The 17,734-nt window shown below is 26.2% G+C and overlaps 1 long non-coding RNA gene across 1 annotated transcript in view; it reads right to left on the bottom strand.

The window, feature by feature from the left end:
- Positions 1–3,080: 3,080 nt before the first annotated feature.
- The window catches only part of LOC126875904 (uncharacterized), a 28,133-nt gene continuing 13,479 nt past the window's right edge, over positions 3,081–17,734 (bottom strand). Inside the window, exon 2 of the long non-coding RNA XR_007693761.1 lies at positions 3,081–3,167. This is a non-coding gene — a long non-coding RNA (uncharacterized LOC126875904). The remainder of the gene's footprint in view (positions 3,168–17,734) is intronic.

Here is a 17,734-nt window from a genome sequence, read left to right as displayed (position 1 = left end):
AAATTTTAAATATATAGTATAATTAAATTACATTTAATTTCCAATTAAAAAATTTAATATTAAATTAATATATTTAATTAATATAATTTATTATTTATTAATTTTTATAATTTTAATAATTATTTTTTTATTAAATAAATTTTTATCAATATATAAAAAATTTAACATAGAAAAAAACTTACCTTATGAATGTGGATTTAATCCAATCACAAAAATAAATATTCCATTTTCATTACCATTTTATTTAATTTCATTAACATTTTTAATTTTTGATGTAGAAATTATTTTACTAATTCCTTTAATTTCATATATCAAAACATTAAATTTTTTATATTTATTTATTTTAATAATTTTTTTATTTTTAATATTAATTTTTTCTTTATTAATAGAATGATCATGTAATTATTTAAATTGAATATTTTAGATTATTCTAATTAAATATTTTAATATATATATATATATATATATATATATATATATATATATATATATATAAGGATTTAAAAAATAAATCAATCTTTAAGTCGAAATTAAAAGTAAATTTTACTTCTTATATAAATTTAAATTTATATATTAAATAAAATAAATTTTAAATTGAAGCCAAATTAGAGGCATTTTATTGTTAATAAAATAATTGAATTTAATATTCCAATTTATTAATATATATATATATAAATATTATATAAAAAAAATTATTTTAAAAATTATACAAAATTTAAAATTTAATTTAATTTATATAGTTTAAATAAAACATTATACTGTCAATATAAAATTATTAATAAATAAAAAATTAATTGTAAATAGAAATAATTCAATAATGCTTCTAACTTTAATAATTGATTTAAAATATCATTATTTCTTAGAATTTATTATTAATAATAATATTTAAAATTTAAATTCATATATATATATATATATAATAAATATTATTTAAAAATTTAAAAAAATTTCCCTAATATTTTCAATCTAATGCTCTAATATAAGCTACTTATATACTACAAATAAACAAATTTTTTTTCTTTTTATTTAATATATGAATATAATTTAAATTAAATTAATATCATTAATATTAATAAATATAAATATAATAATAATAATAAAGAAATTTTAAATATAAAATTTATTTCTAATATATCACAAATATATCTTATAATTTTTCCTATAAATTTTTCTAATAAACCTTTCTCAAAATAAAATTCATAATAAATTATTTTATTTATTAATTGATTTATTATAAACTTATAAAAAAATTCTATTATAAAAAATCTTTTAATAAATATCTTACTTTTTTTAAAAAAATTAATATTTAATATTAATATTGAAAATATTAATCCTAATAAAATTATTTTAAATACAAAATATTTATAAATATAAATTAAATTAATATTTAAATGATAAAAAAATAAATTAAGAATAAATTTTCTTAAAATTAATATTATTTATAAATTAATTAATATAACTCTAATTATAATATAATCTTCTCTTAAATATATTAAATTTATTATATAATTATTTATTATTATAAATATTAATTTTAATTATAAAAATTAATATTAAATAAAATTAAATAATTAGAATAATAATTATTTCCTAAACCTCCAACTAAATTAACTCATTTTAATCAATTTATATTTATTGAAATATTTAATCTCAATAAAAATATTAAATTTCTTAAGATATAAAAATTTATAAACTTAAATAAGATAATAATAACAATTACAATTGTAACCTCATTCATTTTTAAATTAAATTTATAATATTAATTTTTTGATGACCAAATTCATAATTTATTCTAACTAATAATGATAGACCTATAACTCCTTCACATACAGAATAAATTAAATAAATTCATCTATTAAAATCAATTAAAATTATATAAAATAAAATAATTGAAATTAAATATTCCAACCCAATTAAAAAATTAAAAAAATAAATATTATTATTTAATAAAATAACTAAAATTATTAAAACAAAATTCAAAATAATAAATTCTAAAATAAATTTAATATTAACCAACTTAAAAAAATTAAATTTCTTAATACAATAAATTTCAAAAAAATTTTATAACAATATCTATAATTCCCAAAATTATTGTTTTTATTTAAACTATTTTTGGTTAAATTTATATATTAGATATATAGTTTAATAAAAACATTAATTTTGTAAATTGCAAATTTAAAAATATTAATATAACTATAGATAATTTTAATATATTAATTTATTATTAATGAAAACTTTTATAATTCTATTATTCCTTTTATTTATAAATTTAAATATTAATTTAATTTTAATTTTAAATTATTTCTATTTAAATACCTTTATATCACCTTTAAAACAAATATTATATTCAATTTTTTATATTATTTTTATAAAAATAAATATCATTAACATATAAACAAATAATTTCATTAAACTTATATATCTTATTAATTATTTTTATTAGAGGAATTTTAATTTTATTTTCTTATTTTATTAGTTTAATTAATAAACCATTTACAAAAACCAATTATTTAAATTTATTTTTTACAAATTTAATTTTAATATTAACTTTTTTATTCTTAATTAATCATTATGATATAAATATCAAAATATTAAATTTTAATTATTACAAAAATAATAAAATTTATAATATTAAAACATTATATTTAAATCCCAACTATTATATTCTTTTAATATTTATTATTTTCTTAATTATTATATTATTTATTATAACAAAAATTTGTTATATTAAAAACAAAAACTTACGAGCAAAAAAATGAAAAAAGTAATTTCATCAATTTATAAAATTCATATAATAAATTTACCAATATCATTTATTAATTTACCTACTCCAATTAATATTAATTACTTATGAAATTTTGGATCAATACTTGGAATATTTTTAATAATTCAAATTATCTCAGGATTATTTTTATCAATACATTATTGTCCAAATATTATTATTGCATTTTATAGAATTTCAAATATTATAAAAGATATAAACTCAGGATGATTAATTCGATTAATTAATATAAACGGTGCATCGTTTTATTTTTTCATTATTTATTTACATATTTTATTTAACTTCATTTTATTTACATTAATTAACTTACAAATACCTTACATCTTAGGTGATCCAGATAATTTTAAAATAGCAAATCCAATAATTACACCAATTCATATTAAACCTGAATGATATTCTCTATTTGCATATTCAATTCTACGAACAATTCCAAATAAATTAGGAGGAGTAATTATACTTTTTATATCAATTTTTATTTTATATTTAATTCCATTAATTAATTTAAATAATTTAAAAAATAATACATTTTATTTTATAAATAAAATTTTTTATTGATGATTTATTAACATTTTTATTATACTTACTTGATTAGGAAAACAAATAATTGAATATCCATATACAAATTTAAATATATTATTTACATCAGTATATTTTATATATTTAATTTTATCATTTTTTATAAATAATATTTGAGATATATTATTAAAAAAAAATAATTAGTTAATAAACTTGAATAAGTATATGACTTGAAATCATATTATAGAAATAAAGTTTTCTATTAACTTTAAATAAACAATTATCTAATTATAAATTAAAATTTAATTATATAATTAAATTATTATAATTATTAAACATAAATAATATATTTAATTTAAACCAAAATTAATTATATTTACATTTTTTTTAAATTTTAGATTTATCTAATAAATTTATAATTTATTTAATAAAACCTATAAATAAAAAATAAAAAATTTAATTTATATATATATAATATCTATAAATACATATATATAAATATTATAAAATTTAAATACACAAATTTATGTATATATATTTAATATATTTAAATACACACACAAATTTACTTATTTATATTTATATATATATATAAACACAAACTTACTAATAATATTAATATATTTATATAAATAGATACAAATTTATTAATATACACACATATTTAAATATATATATAAAATACACACACACACACACATATTTAAATATAATTTTTAAAATAAAATTAATTTTTTAATTAATTAAATTTATATAAACAAACTTTTATATATTTAAATATAATAATTAAAAACTTAATCTATATATATATATACATATAAATTTTTATAATTTTTAAATTAATGAAATTAATTTAAAATTAATAATAATTTATTATAAAAAAATTTTATTAAAAATTAAATATTTTTTAAAATACAAATTAAAATACTATCGAAACAATAAATTCTTTTATTAAATAAATTAATATTAAATATATTAAAATTAACACTAATAATTCAACCCAACATATTATTATTAATTTATCATATCGAATACGAGGTAATACACCACGAATTATAATTAATAAAATTAAATGAAATAAATAAACTAAAATAAAACTAAATGATCATCAATTTAATCCAAAAAACATTATTGTTAATAATAATCTTATAAATATAACATTTAAATATTCAGATAAAAAAATTAATACAAATAATCTTCTATAATATTCAACATTAACTCGAGAAACTAATTCTGATTCACCTTCAATCAAATCAAATGAAACTCGATTTAAATCAATTAATGCTCTAATTATAAAAATAATATATAAAGGATATATAAAAAAAATATATATATTATATTGAAATTTTATAAATATAAATAAAGAGTAATTCTCAATTAAAATTATTAGTAAAAAAAAAACCAAAAATAATAAAATTTGAAATGAAATTATTTGAGAAACTGAACGTAATGAACCTAAAATTGAATAATTACATAAAGACACTCAACCAATTATTATAATTGGATAAACCATTAATCTCAAAATTAATATTAAAAAAGTAATTCTATAATCAATAAAAAAAAAAGAATATATTCAAGGATAAATAAATCATAATATTAATGATAAAAAAAATATAATTATTGGACTATATAAATATAAATTATTAAAATTAAAAAAAAAATTCCTTTGATATCAATTTTAAAGCATCTCTAAAAGGTTGAAATAAACCTTTAATTATTAATTTATTTGGACATTTCGTAATTGAATATAACCTAATATTTTACGCTCAAATAAAGTTAAAAAAGCCACTCTAATCAAAATTATAAATATTATTAATAAAAAATTAAAAAAAAAATTATATATTATAATTTTGTTATAATTTATTTAAATTCTAAATTTAATGCACTAATTTGCTAATATAATCAAAATTATTAATTAAAATTAATAATATAATTTAATTAAAAATTATAGTCCCTTCGTACAAATAATTTATTTATTTTTATAGATAGAAACCAATCTGACTCACGTCGATTTGAACTCAAATCATGTAAGATTTTAAAAGTCGAACAAACTTAATTATTAAACTTCTGCATTTAAAATTTATCTTAATTCAACATCGAGGTCGCAATCATCTTTATTAATATGATCTTTAAAAAGATATTACGCTGTTATCCCTAAGGTAATTTATTCTTTCAATTTATAATACAAGATCATTAATTATTCTTTAATTAAAGTTTATATTTAAAATAAAGTTTTATGAATTTACTAATCCTCCCAATTAAATATTTATATTTAAAAAATTTAAAATCTAATATATATAAATATAAAATTCTATAGGGTCTTATCGTCCCATAAATATATTTTAGCATTTTTACTAAAAATTTAAATTAATTATATATATATATATATATATATATATATATATATATATATATATATATATATATATATATATATGAGACAGTATATATCTCATTAATTCTTTCATTCTAGTTTTTAATTAAAAAACAATTGATTATGCTACCTTTGTACAGTCAATTATACTGCAGCCATTAAATAATTAAATCATTGGGCAGATAGACTTAAAATTAAAATCAATAAGCCATGTTTTTGATAAACAGGTGAATATATTTAATTTGCCTAATTCCTTATATATATATATATTTCAAAATTTATTAAAAAATAAAAATTTTAAACATAAAATATTACTAATATAATCATTATACTTAATTTAAATAATTTATAAATTATTTTTTTTTAATAAATATATATTATTCAATTTTATATAAATTTCTTAAATTTTTAAAATAAAATCATTAAATTATTAAGTATTTATTAATAAAAATTATTACTAAATCAATATAATTATAATATAAATTCTTAAATAATAATAATAATTCAATTATATATTTAAATTTATAGATTATCCCATAAATTTTTTATATGAAAATAAAAAAAATTATAAAATAAATTTTTTATATTTTTTATATATTAATTAAATTCATTTAAAAAAAACTAGATATAAAAAAATCGATTAACATTTAATTTCTAAATATATATTATAATTTTTTATTCAACAAAAACATAATTATATATTTAACTCTTTTTCTTTCGAGAATAATAAAATTATTAAATTATATTAACCCTGATACAAAAGGTACAAAATTTATTTTACTTATTTAATTCTTTAAAATTTCATTCACATTACTAAATCTATAAATCATTATATTATTTCATAAATTATTACTTTAACAATTATTTATTATACAACTTTACAAAAATATAATTTAATAAATTTTAAACTAAAATATTAAATTTATTATCTTAAAAAAAAATTCAATTTAAATAATTTTCATTAAAAATGAAATATTATAAAAACTAATTTTTTATCTAAGAACATTTTCCAATATTTTTACTATGTTACGACTTATTCCACAAATGAAATTGACGGGCAATTTGTACACTTTTCAAAACTATTTTCAAATTAATTAATTTATTAATTTTACTTTTGAATCCTCTTTCAAGTTAATATTAAAATATAATTATTAAAAAATTAAATTTATTATAACTCATAAATTCTTAAATATACTACATTTTGATTTGAATTAAAATTTTTTATTAAATTTTTATTAAAATTAATTTTATATAATAATATACAACAATACATAAACATCTACTTCAGTTTATCTTATCGTGGATTATCAAATTAAACTACAAGTTTCTCTAATAAGAATGAAAAGCCGCCATATAATTTAATTTTAATGATTCAACATTTAATAATAACACACACACATTATATATATATATATATATAACACACAATTTTTTTATATATATATATTTATTTAAATATAATTAATTTATATTAAATTATTTTTTTATTAAAATTTTAATTAATAATTAATCTTTTTATTGTAAATAAAATATTTTTACTTAAACTATAATTTTTTAATAAAATTTATATTAATATATATATATATATATTTTTATCCTATTTTTATCTATTTTTTATTCTAATTTAAAACTTATTAACAATATTATTATATATGTTTTATTTATAAAAAATTTAATTTTAATTCAACTTCCGCAAGGAAATGCGTTGCACGTCAAATCAGACACACACGGTGACGAGCAACGTTTCAATTCGCGACAACAAGGTATGCTCGTTCATTGTATTGTCTTTACAATCCGCTATAACATTTTTTTCATCTTTATTTTTACACTGCGATTTAAGGCAAGAAAAATGATTGAAAGTTTCTTTTGTTCTTGTTTCAAATCATTTTTCCTTCTTAAAAAGGATTTTAAGAAAGATAAAAAATATATTTTTCTCAAAGTATGATAGCGTTTGTGATAGATCATGTATGATCTTGTCCTTTCTTTGCAATGCTATATCTAATGTCCTTAAATGTTCCATATCTTTTCATTTACTTATACTCTCATCTTATTCTTCTGGTCTGAAAGTATAACTGTAGCAGCTTTTAATGGTGTTTTGTTTTTATCTCTTCAATATATTCCGCTTCATTTATCACTTTTAATTTATCGTCATCCCTTCGAGTTCATCTATCTTATCTTGTAGTTTCAAGTTTTCTTCTTTTTTCTATCCATTTTATTTCCTTATCTCCCGTTATTTTTCTCTAGCTTAACATCTTGTATTAGGTGTAACTAAATATATTATTTGCCTTTCTTATCTCCTTTAATTTGTCTTTCATATTTCTCATTTCTTCTCAACGCGAGAATTGATTGTAATTTCAACAAATAAATAAAAAAAAAAAAAATTTCTCATTTCCCTAAACATATCTATCTTTTTCAGGATTTCAAATTTCATGCCTTTATTCCCTGTGTTCACAACTATATTTCCTTTGTTTATACTTGTTGTTATCTATTCTTTGTCTTTTGTTGCCATTTTGCTGTTTATGATGTGTTTTTCTAATTTTCCTCTTGTGTTTCTTTCCTCTACCATTTTAGTTGTAACTGTCTACTTTCTTGAGATTTCTTTGTTCCGTTGTAGTTTCCTATTATGTGTTTTATCTTTTTCTGTTTTTTTTTATTTATTTCACTGTTAGAATTTCTTGCTTCTTACAACATTTTATCGTATTGTCTTGTTCTTCTTTTATTACACTCTACATGTGGGATTCAGCCAACTGTGGATATTGACAACTGTATGTGGAAAGTAATGAAATAATTCTGGAAATCAATGTTTCTGAAATTTTCTTTCAGATATTACTCTTTATGCCACATTTAAGTATAACTGTGAAATAAATTTTTATCTTTTCTTGTAAGTGTACTTTTACACATCGTTCCTGGTGATAGTGGTATAACAATATTTTATTGCACACACAAAAACTGGACTTATGCTGCAATAAAATGAAATTATAACACTAACTTTTGTTACAATGATTATAAAAAATTAAATAAACTGCGGAGGTCTATGCAGTAAATATGCAAAGTATATGCGATGTTATACCCGTTGAGTCCAACAAGAACTTCGGGATATTTTGTGGTGGTGTAATATGGTCCAGTGGCAGATAGCGCGGAGACAATGTATCTATGTGCTGAATCAAAAGTAAAACTTTTTTATTTCTAACTTTTCCAAAATTAAACTTTTACTAATATATTTGTGATGTTAGATTTACTTATTGATATGTATTTAATTATCATTTACTCAGTAAGCAAATATGCTCCAAATTATATCGTGGTTGGTCTTATCTGAATGAGAAAAGTGTGACAAATATGTTGGTAAATGATTTCATTTACCACAATGAATCAAAAATAAAAAGAATTTGATTTATGAGTTGAGGGTCTCAGCTTGTGGGAAGTTTTTAATGTTTGCGTAATGTACGCCTAGTATAGGTGCTCACATAAACGTTGCACTTCATACTACCATTTATTGACTTACAATGTAACCATTCCTTAGACTATGAACTTACAAACTAGTATAGGGAGGCCCGATATTGTATTATGGATCGCTGACATTTTAGGAGGGGGAAGAAAGAGAATAAACGTATGAGATATATAATTACGTATATATGATTACACAATTGCAGGGAACATTTTCTTAATTTAACTGTGTTTGTATAACGTCAATTCACATCAGAGACCAGGCCACACACCGCGGGCAGGATGGCGCCCAGATGTCTGCACATTCTTGGCGCGTGCCCTCAGTAGTCCTAAGTACCCACCAGCGGTCTTGGAATTTTCATAGTTAAGGTCCTTCAGGCCAAGCGAGTATCTCTTGTCTTAGATTTCCTTTTACGTTTATTGTTTACTACGGGTTAACAGGGAAAGTAGGTTTTCCTCGCGTCTGGTATGTTGCGTTAGCAACTTTCTCACGAGGGCGGCTAAAACCCTTCCTGGTCCACCAACCGTCTTATTATCCAATCGGAGAAAGATGTCTACTACCCTCACTTCCTTAACCAAAATTATCATCAACAAGTCCGATAGTCCCGTGTCCTTAGACACACCCATCCCTAGCTTTCCCCAGACACAGTATCGTCAGTAAAACTTCACTTATTCCGTATCCTTAGAATAGTCAACATATCTTTACCGGTCTCTATCCTTATAACAGTCGCGTACTTAACGTATCAGTGTAACTAAGTTTTACATAAGGTGATTGGAGTGAATTGTGATTTGTGTGTGTTAATTCAGTGTGTATTTCATTGTGATTGCTGAATTCATAATAAAGATTAATGAAAACAAAATTAATAGTTGTGTTACGACTCAGCTATTTTATTTTATCGTCTAACCCTCAAGTTTACGTGACATTTGCATTGTTCTTTTGTGATCTTTGCTTACAATCTTTGGTTCATTTACTAACTAAACATACGGTTTTCTTATCGCTATAATTTAATTTTCTACGGTGGTTAGCCACCTATATTTATCTTTATTGTCTTTGAGTGTCTCACTTAAATCTACGGTTGACAATTTATACATAAGTCTTATATTGCTATCCTTATGGTCTATGTCGCTATCGTACAGTATTTTTTATTATTACGTTTCTGCTGTAGTGATAGAATAATGCTAAGTTATTATTGTTTTGGATTAATTTCACGCTATCTAAACAGGTGAAGGATTCCGGGGGGAAATAACCTGTTTTTTGAATGTGTTTATGGTATAACGGGTTTGACTATAGATTGTGGGCGACGATGAAGTTTATGATTATTTTGTGTATCTTTGACCAGTGGTCTGACTAATTTAAGAATGAAGAATCGATATGGATTAATTTGGGCTCTTCGTATAGCTTGTGATTTGCTATATTTGCTAAATTTCAATTCTGGCAATCTATATATTCCTAAACATGCTGTGATGTATTTTCTTTCAATGATTCTTAATTTTTCCGTGGCGTTGACACTTACATTGAAACAGATTTAACGACCATACATTAGAATGGTTGGTCTAATTAGTGTTTTGTAGCAGTGAAGTTTCATTGATCTGTGCGAATCTTTCGAGTAAGGTAGTCTTATGAGGTATAAGAAGAATTTATCTGCTTTCTATAACTGTGTCTTTATGTTGTCGTTGTGATTTAACCCGAAGTTTAGATGGACTCCGAAGCATCTAACTTTGTTTGCATCGGAAAATTTTCCGTTGATATTTTCTGTTGTATGGAAGAATATTTTCGAATTTATTCTCACGTCGTACTTTGCTTTTGAAGTTTTTGAAATATATGGACTGAACGAGATTGTTTCACATTTATGGGTGTAGATTCTTAGCTTCCGTGTTGGAAAGCGTAATTTTCTACTTTCTTGACTAGGTCTTGCAGCTGGATTTTTATTTGTCACGGTTTATTGTTTCTGATGTAATTAACATATCATTTACGAATGCTATTGCTGATTTATTATTTTGATTGCCGTTCTTGTTCATGCCATACATTTATAATAGGACACTAAACATGGATATTGAACAGGATAGGCCGGTTTACCGTGTCTTACTGTAGATCTCGATGCGTTTGGTCCTTTTGCTTGATCCCTCTGAGAGGTAGAAGTATCTATCATTTTCTTTTTAATTTTTCCTTTATTAAACGTTCTTATTTGTTTCTACAAATACTTACATTTTTGTATCATTTGCTAATTACTATAGCATGGGGATTTCTGTGCTATTACCCATAATAAAAAAAAAAAACAAAATAAAATAAGGAAGGTTTTTAACGTTTTAATTAGAATGTATGGGTGTGTGATTTGTTAATAATTGAGGATGAGTAAGGATAACTATCATCATCATTATCATTATTATTATTATTATTATTATTATTATTATTATTATTATTATTATTATTTTCTGTGTCCCTTGGTTCTCCTGTTATTTCTCATTCTTCTATTACGTGTCTCAGGTCTTCTTCTTTCTTTTTACATAGCTTGCATCTTTTTTCTCCCTCTTCTTTCCAGTATTCCCTTGATTTAGTCTCGTTTCCGCATCTGAATCTTGCTAATATTTTTCTGTCCTTCCACTTCATCCTCCCTTCTAAGTATTTTGCTAACTCTTCTTTGGCGATTTTTCTATAATGTTTGTCATACTTTGATTCCCTTATCCTTTCCCCCCTCTCTTCTGCTTCTCTCTTTCTCCTTTCTTCTATAATTTGGTCTAGTGTCATCTTTTCTTGCTCTTCTCTTACTTCCATCTGTGTCCCTCCATTTCTCATCCTTTCTAGTCCCTTCTTTCTCTTTCTTGCTCTTTTCCGTTATTGGCCATTTCCCCAGTTTCTCTCTCTTTCCTTTATGCACTTCTTTACTAGTTCCTTTTTTGACTTTATGGCTTTCCCTTCATACCTTGCTGCTCTTCCTAATACTTTTTCTTTGATTTCTGTTAGCTTACATTCTTCTATCGATATATAATTCGGTGTTGTCATATCTAAACCTAAGCTCCATTTCACATATCTTCTTTGTATTCTATCCAGCCTTTCTTCCATGTTCCAGCCTCATACCTATGCTCCAAACAGCGCCACGTTCTCTACCAGCGTTCCAAACATCTTCATTCTCCTCTTGTTGTCCTGTTTGGAAATTTTTTCTTCCACGCCCCATGTTTTCTTCATTGCTATTCTTGCTCTCTTTTTCCTGTCTTCTATGTGTTTCTCATCACTACCGTTTTTTCAGTAGTATGTACCCTAGGTATCTTATCTCGTCCACTTCTTCTAATTCTCGTTCTCCCCATTTCCATTTTCTTTGTCTCCTCTTGTTTTTTCGTTTTTCTCGAAAACTACACTCTTGGCCTTTTTCGTGCTCAGTTCCAATTCGGTTTCCTTTAAAAATATTTCGAATCTCTTTAGCATTTCCTTTAGCTTCTCCTCTCTATCAACCATCAGCACAATATCGTCTGCATATGTCAATGACCATACCTTTCTTTCTCCTACCACTATGCCCCCCCCCGACTTGTCCTTTCCTTAATTCTTCTTCCAGCCCCGCCACGTAGATGTTAAACAACGTAGGGCTCAACGGGCATCCTTGTCTGACTCCCCTCACTGTCCAAAATTCTTTTGTGTTGTTATTCTTGATTCTTACCACATTCTTTGTTTCTGCGTATATCTCTTTAATCCTTCTGGTTAAGTTTTCGTTAATCCCCATGTTTCTCATTTTCTCCTCCAATTTCTTTCTGTTTAGCCTGTCGAACGCCGCTTTTAAGTCCGCAAAGCAGGCATGTAGTTTTTCTTTTTCTCTACTCAACTGTTTGTCTATGATATGGTTTATCACAAATACCGCGTCCTTCTTTTCTGAATCCGAATTGGCTCTCTTTCAGTTTGTTTTCAATCTCTGCCTTCAGTCGTTCGTGCAGTATCCCTGCACAGATCTTGTATGCTGTATCCATTAATGTTACTTTTCTGTAACCCTTCCCTGCTCTCTTGTCCCTCTTTTTATATATCGGACATATTTGCTCCTTTTTTCCAATCTTCTGGTATCCCCACCCCATTCCATATTTTCCTTAACAAAGCCCATAACGCTTCACCCACTTCCTTCGGTGCATACTTCCATACTTCATTTTCTAACCCGCCTTCCCCCATTGCTTTCTTCTCCTTCAAGTTTCTTAGTTTGTATATCCTCTTCCTCTTCCTTCTCTATATATTATCTTCTCTCTCCTCCATTATTTTCTCTTCTGCTCGATGCTCCTCTTTTTTCCTGCCCTCTTTGTGCTCTGTTCCTTCTAAAATTTCCATAAAATGATTTTTCCACTCTTCCTCGCTTATTTCATATAATCTTCATCTATATTCTCTCTTCTTCTTCTGTATTTATTTATGTATTTCCACGCTTCTTGTTCTGTTTTGATCTTCTTGATTTTCACCATTTCTTCTTCTTCGTATCTTTCCTTTCTTTGTTTGCACCTCTATTTGAATGCCTTTTTTCCTCCATAAGAGCTTCTCTACTGTATTTTCCTTTCATAAACTTTGTCACCTTCCTTCTCATCTCTCTTTTACTCTCTTTTCCTCTCTTTCTATTCCTTATCTTTACTTTCTTCTTTTGCATTGCTTCGTTTATCTTCTTGTTGATTTCTGTCCACATTTCCGCTACTGTTCTTCCGTTGCAGGTCCAGTCTTTACATTCGTCCAAGTATTTTTCCACACTTTTGTTTGTCCATTCCCTCTTCTCCTTCTCTTCTTCTTCCTTTTCCTCATTTTTTTTGTAATTCCGCCCCCCCCCCTATTTCTATTTCTAACGGCATGTGGCCTGACTCTGTTCTTTTTCCTATTTTCATGTAAATTATTTCTTCTGTCGCCTCCTGATTGCCAATCACATAGTCTATTACTGAGTTTCCTCTCTCGCCAATATAGGTCCGCTCCTCTCCTTCTTTATCGCTGCCATTGATTATCTTTAGCAGTGTTCTTCCTTCCATGTTTATTGTCTTGTCTTTTGATCGTCTGTTTTTTTCTTTCCCTACGTCCTCGTTTATCGACCCTCCCTCTTCTCCCGTTCTTGCGTTCCAGTCTCCGCCGATGATCACCACTTGCTCTTCTCTTCCGTCTACTCTTTCCTCTATTTTTTTCCATGTCCCTTATGTATCTTGATTATAAACCATCATTATCCTATACGTCTTGTAATTGTATATTATTTTTCTTCCAACTATATTATCACTAATTCCTTGATATCCTATTTCTCTTAGGTTTTTATTTATACCCGTCGTTATTCTTCCCTTTGCTCTTCCTTTTTTCCTTACTGTCATTGCTGCCCTGCATTTCCAGTCGAATTCTTTGGGTAGTCTATATTTTAACTTTTCTCTTTTGTCCTTACTTATTAACCCTGCTACATTTCAGAAGCACGTTTTCATCCCCATTGTAGTCCCCCCTCCTGTTCCTCTTTTTTCATTTTCCTTCCCCTCTCTTTCTTTCTTCCTCCAGCCTCTCTTCGTTTTCGTTCCACCTGTACCATTTGTTTTCTATTGTTAGTTTCTTGTATCCTGTCCTTACATATTCGCCTTGTTCCATTCTTTCTCTGGCTACTCTTCTTATGTGTTGCTTCCCATCCCTTTCTTTTTTTGTCAGCCTTTTCCCCCTTGCTTTTCCCATTTGCTTTTCTCCTTCATTATCCTTATTTTTTCCTCCATTGATTTCATCGTTGCCACTTTTATTGTGTTCTTGCCCCCCCCCCCCCCCCACCCCACCTTTATCATATGTGCTTTTTCTACTTCTGCCCCTATCCTCATTTTTTCGTTTATAAACTCCTTTACTGTCTCTTCATTGCTTCCTTCGTTCCAGTCCACTCCCTTGATTACTATGTTTCTTCTTCTTTCCTCTCTCTCTGCCCTGTCCTGATCCTCTCCAATTCTTCTGATTCTACCCAATAATTCTTTCTTTTCCCATTCCCACTCTCCTTTCTCTCTGTCTGTCTCTCTTTCCCTTCTTTCCCTTCTTTCCCTTTCCTCTTTCATTTCTCTCTTCAGCTCCTCCACTTGCTTTTCCAATATATATATATATATAATTTATTTCCTCGATCATTGCCTCGAATCCTCTTTCCATTTTCTCTATTTTTTCCACCACTGCCTCCATTACTTTCTCTCTGGCTGGTGTCTCTTTTTCTGTCGAGCTGTATTTGTCCAGTGTATTTTTGAAGACTGCTTTACCAGTACTCCTTGGTCTTCCCCTGTTTGTCGCCATCTGCCGTTTCCCTACCTTACTTTGTTTTGCCGCGCTTCTAGCCTCCTAATCTCTTCTTTTCTAGTTTTTCTTATTTGTAGCTTTCTCTCGTTCTTGTCTCCTTTTTCGCTTTTCTTTTGCCTTCTCCTCGTATGCTCACTCTTTATTTTCCCTTCTTCATGCCTCTTTATGCTTCCTGTTCCTTTTTCCCTTCACACTTCACTTTTTCCACAGAGATCTCCGTCCGTGTGTTACCCTCGGCCCGAACCGAACCGAAAGCCCAAGTAAGGATTACTATTTTTGGCAAGCGAGTTTATGTAATTGTCCATTTTGTCGTGATATGCTTTAGAGAATTTTGTGTGTACTTAGTATCGATGTTAGTATAGTTGATTGGAAGGTTTCTGTTTTCTTCATATTTGATTTGGCAACCATGCCCCATTTTTGTAGTTCATAAGACCAGGCTGCATATGTCTGATTTAGATTTTCTTGCTACGAGCTACATGGAATTTCTGATTAGATGTAAGTGTTTAGTTTTTTCTTGTATGTGTTTCTTCCAGTTCAACTTATGACCCAGATGTAACTCCAGATGTATTTAACGAAAGTTGTCTGTTGGATTTCCTGATTTAACAATTTGTTTGAGTTTGGATCTAAGATAAGGTCACTGCAGCAATAGCTTAATGCGTCAACATGTGACATTTTCACATTCAATTTTGTAAGATCACCCATTGCGCAATGCGTGGGTCGACCGTTTGTTTGCTTAACGTGAGACGCGAACTATCGTAATGGGTAACGATCTTAAAATGAATCCCATAAATATCAATATGGAACCTATTGATGGCATGAATAACGGCTAAACGTTCCAGCTCGAAGCTGCAATATTTTGACTCTACGATAGTGGTTCGTTTACTAAAATAAAATATAAGTCGAAAGAAACCGTCCGTTTGTTTTTTAATTAATACCGCGCCGAAATCACTTGCGATGGCATCACAATGCAACTCTGTTTTAAAATCGGGGAATAGATAATCAAAACCGGTTTATCAGCTAATTTACCTTTTTAAACACGTAAAGGCCGTATTTTCTTTCGCGCCAAACTGGAAATTCGCATCGTTTCTTAATAATTCATATAGGGATTTCGTTAAAATAGAAAAATTTGGAATAAAATACCTAAAATAGCTTGCGGGGTTCACAAAATGCAGTACGTCTTTCGCCGTTCGTGGCAGTGGATAGTCTCGGACATATTCAATGCCGTCTCGACTGGAACGAATACTAGATTCATTAAAATTAGTTAGCCAAGATATGTAACTTCGCGGTATGAAAAAAGAAAATCTGTCTAAATGGAATTGTAAATCGTTTTATACAGCTAAATGAAAAATTTCTTCAAACATTCAAAAAATCAAAATATGTTCTTTAAGCGTTTCTGTAGCGACTAAAATATCATCTAAATATAGTACGACTTTATTCTTTTTAACGAGATTGGTAAATACAAAATTAATATATCATTGAAAAACACGCGGGGCATTAGTAAGCTCTAAAGGCAATTTCAGGTGTGCGAACTGTACAAAAGATGTATATTTAATAGATGATTTTGAAACCCTTACGTGATGGAAACCATTCTTTATGTAGTTTCGACCAATCGCGGGGAGACGTAATCGCGAGGAGAGACGTCAACGAGAGTCGTAAATTCCCGTTACGATTATAGCAATCGACGCCACGAATTGACCGATCCCCTGATTTCCGTTGAGATAATAGGGATGATTTAGTTTGTATAACACTGTGATTCACAGAATTGTAAATTATATATTTCCAACACTTAGATTACACTGTTGAGCATAGATAAATAGATAATCACTTATCGCACGAAGATAAGATAGATGTGTACGTTAGAGCAGGGCTCTTATAATTGGATTTAGTGTATTAGTGGACGTAGCACTATAATATATTTAGTAGAGGAGATGTATGTTCGACAATACCGAGAACCGACTAAAATAGTTTACGTGAATTATGCTACTCTAGCGTTATGCTTAGACTGCCACGTTAGGCGTTAGCGTTAAACTGACTAGTTGACTTGACTCTCCCGATGTCGTAAGAGAACGAGGTGACTTTTCCAACGGTGTAGAAGAAGTGAAGTTGAGTGACGATGCTGTGTCGGAGGAAAGCTAGTGATGGGTGTGTCTAGCGCACGGGACCATCGGATTTGTTGATGACGATTTTGGCTAAGAGAGTGAGGGAAATAGGCTTCGTTGTTAATTGGTTAAACGAAGGTTGGCGGACTAAGAAGGGTCTTAGCTGCCCTCGATAGAAAGTTGTTATTAGGAAGCATCGTACGTGGAAAAACCCAACTCTCCCTTGGCAAGCCGTGGTAGATAACAGTCTAAAAGTGATTGAGAAAAATACATTTGTTGAGTCG

The sequence above is a fragment of the Bombus huntii genome, unplaced genomic scaffold (assembly GCF_024542735.1).
Source record: "Bombus huntii isolate Logan2020A unplaced genomic scaffold, iyBomHunt1.1 ctg00000059.1, whole genome shotgun sequence".
In the NCBI taxonomy this organism is placed as follows: Eukaryota; Metazoa; Arthropoda; class Insecta; order Hymenoptera; family Apidae; genus Bombus; species Bombus huntii.
The sequence above is the reverse complement of the archived record's forward strand: the minus strand, read 5'-3'. Positions and strand labels throughout refer to the sequence as shown.